The sequence below is a fragment of the Oryctolagus cuniculus genome, chromosome 19, assembly GCF_051225735.1.
Source record: "Oryctolagus cuniculus isolate XC-2025 breed Fujian yellow rabbit chromosome 19, ASM5122573v1, whole genome shotgun sequence".
NCBI classification, from domain to species: Eukaryota; Metazoa; Chordata; class Mammalia; order Lagomorpha; family Leporidae; genus Oryctolagus; species Oryctolagus cuniculus.
In genome coordinates, this window is record NC_142885.1 from 23,373,590 (window position 1) to 23,376,459 (window position 2,870).

At 43.1% G+C, this 2,870-nt stretch overlaps 1 pseudogene; it reads right to left on the reverse strand.

Moving 5' to 3' along the window:
- Positions 1-799: 799 nt before the first annotated feature.
- Positions 800-1,955, reverse strand: LOC149120418 (26S proteasome regulatory subunit 10B-like; annotated as a pseudogene).
- Between the last annotated feature and the right edge of the window lie 915 nt (positions 1,956-2,870).

The window sequence follows — 2,870 nt, forward strand, 5'->3', positions numbered from 1 at the left end:
GTGAAATCAAATTTATTGTGCGGATTCTTGGGTTCCTAAGTAACAGTTTTGAAAAACTATTAATGTTGGACGGCACCGCAGCTCACTTGGCTAATCCTCCACCTGCGGCACCGGCAATCTAGTCCTAGTTGGGGCAGCGGACTCTGTTCCAGTTGCTCCTCTTCCAGAACAGCTCTCTGCTGTGGCCCAGGAGTGCAGTGTAGGATGGCCCAAGTGCTTGGGCCCTGCACCCGCATGGGAGACCAGGAGGAAGTACTTGGCTGCTGGTTTCACATCAGCGCAGTGCGCCAGCCATAGCAGCCATTTGCGGGGTGAACCAATGTAAAGGAAGACCTTTCTCTCTGTCTCTTTCTTTCACTGTCTAACTCTGCCTGTCAAAAAAAGACTATTAATGCAACATATTATGGAGGATCTTAAATATCAAAGGTCTGATGTTTCACTTCCTCCCATAGCCTATCTAAATCAATACTCAAATGATATAAATCATAAGAAATACTCTCTTGTACTACTCCCAGACCATTTTCAATGTTTTACAAAATGTTCACATAGCAAATATGAAAAGCTTCAACACATTCTTCTTTTTTAATTTCTGCTGCAATAAATACATGAACAACATACAGATTTCTTCTGTACCCATCTTAAAAGTGGAGTCACTGAAGTATATACTAATTTATGTTACTCATACATATTTTACTCTTATTTTTAATGAGATCATTGCCAGTACACACATTGTTTGCTTAACTTTATTTTTACATTAAGCCAATGTCTGTCATGCAGCAATCAAAAAACTGACAGTAAATTATACGGGTTTGTAGTCCAATTTAGACTCTAGCTTCTTAGAATAACCCACCTTTTTTTTGACAGGCAGAGTGGACAGTGAGAGAGAGACAGAGAAAAAGGTCTTCCTTTTTCCTTTGGTTCACCCCCCAATGACCGCTGCGGCCTCAAACACCACGTTGATCCAAAGGCAGGAGCCAGGTGCTTCTCCTGGTCTCCCATGTGGGCGCAGGGCCCAAGCACTTGGGCCATCTTCCACTGCACTCCTGGGCCACAGCAGAGAGCTAGACTGGAAAAGGAGCAACCAGGCCAGAATCCGGTGCCCCAACTGGGACTAGAACCCGGGGTGCCGGTGCCGCAGGCGGAGGATTAGCCTAATGAACCATGGTGCCAACCAGAATAACCCACTTTTCTGATGGCTTTCATGAAATCTTCCTGTACTACAAAATTATGATCAGCACGAATTGCAAACATACCAGCTTCAGTACAAACACTTCAGGTTTGCTCCAATAAAGCCATCTAAAAGGTTCATGCTTGCTTCATAATCTATTTCATAATGTTTTTTAATGGGAGATGTGTGGATTTTCAATATATCTAACCTGGCTTGTTCATGTGGTAAATCAATATGTATTTTTCTGTCCAATCTTCCCAGACGTAGCAAAACAGGGTCCAGTGTATCTGGTCTGTTTGTAGCCATGGTCATTTTAACTCTATGCAGAGTATCAAAGCCATCCATTTGATTTAGCAACTCTATTAAAGTTCTCTTAATCTGTCAGCTGATGTACCCTCAGGAAACCGATGACCATCAATCACATCTATTTCATCCATAAAAATGATGCATGTTTGATGGCCGGTCTCTGGCATAATAAAACATTTCTCTGATCAAACAGGCACTTTCACCAATCTATTTGTCTACAATAGAACTTGATACAACCTTTAAGAAGTTACAATCCAGCTGACTAGCAACAGTTCTCACCAAAAGCATTCTTCCTGTGCCTGGAGTTCCATATAACAAACAGCCTTTTGGAGGTATTACTCCTACATGCTGGGATAATTCTAGGTTTTTAAGAGGTAATTCTATTCCCTGGGTTCCCATGAGGCATATTGTAAACCAGTGAATCCATCACTCCTGGCAAATCTCTCATGATACTTAGTGTAGTCATATCCAAAGAAGCTCTTGTTCCTGAATTCAGCTTACTTTTGTCAAGTTGTCTATGACAGCTGACGATGTATCTTGGGGGGGGTGAGGAGTGAGAAGAAAGTTCTGGAATCAGATGCCAGTGCTGGCTGCACAACTCTGCACATGTGCTGCTAGTGAATGTTCACCTTAAAATGGTAAAAAGGAACCAAGGTAAACACCAAAGAGAACTGCTAATGAGTAATGTGAGTTAGCATTCATTCTGATCTAGTTCTCATGACTCCCCTTGCCCCAGCCCCAAGAAATAAGAGGTTGGGCTTAAGTTATGGGGATTACTGCTCCTCCGCAGGAAGCTGGAAAACCCAACAAGCACAGCCAACCTTGCATGCGTGCACATGGGACTTTGAGACTGTGTCACTCTGTGGCTTCCTGGCTACAGTGCTGTGTGTGCATTTGTTCCTCTGTGCATGTGGTTTTTTGAAAACTGACAGTTAACATGCTGTCATGTTTCAAATAGGTTTTGATGGACATACATAAAAATCTGTCATGGGGCTGGTATTGTGTCCCAACAGGTTAAGCCTCTGCCTGTGGCATCCCATTTGGGTGCTGGTTTGAGACCCACTGGCTAATTCACTTTCAAATCCAGATCTCTGCTAATGCACCTGGGAAAGCAGCAGAGGATGGCGCCAGTGCTTGGGCCCCAGCATCCACATGGGAGACCCAGAGGAAGCTCCTGGCTTTATCATGGCCCAATCTCGGTGATTGGGGTCATTTGGGGAGTGAACCAGCAGTTGGATGATCTCTGTGTGTCTCTCCTCCTCTCTCTATTAACTCTGCCATTCAAAGAAATAAGAAAACTTTTAAAAAAAGGATGGTCATATCTTTTAATATTTTCACCTTTCTTCATTCATTGAAGACACAAACAGACCTGTTCTATCAAACAGCTTATAAAACA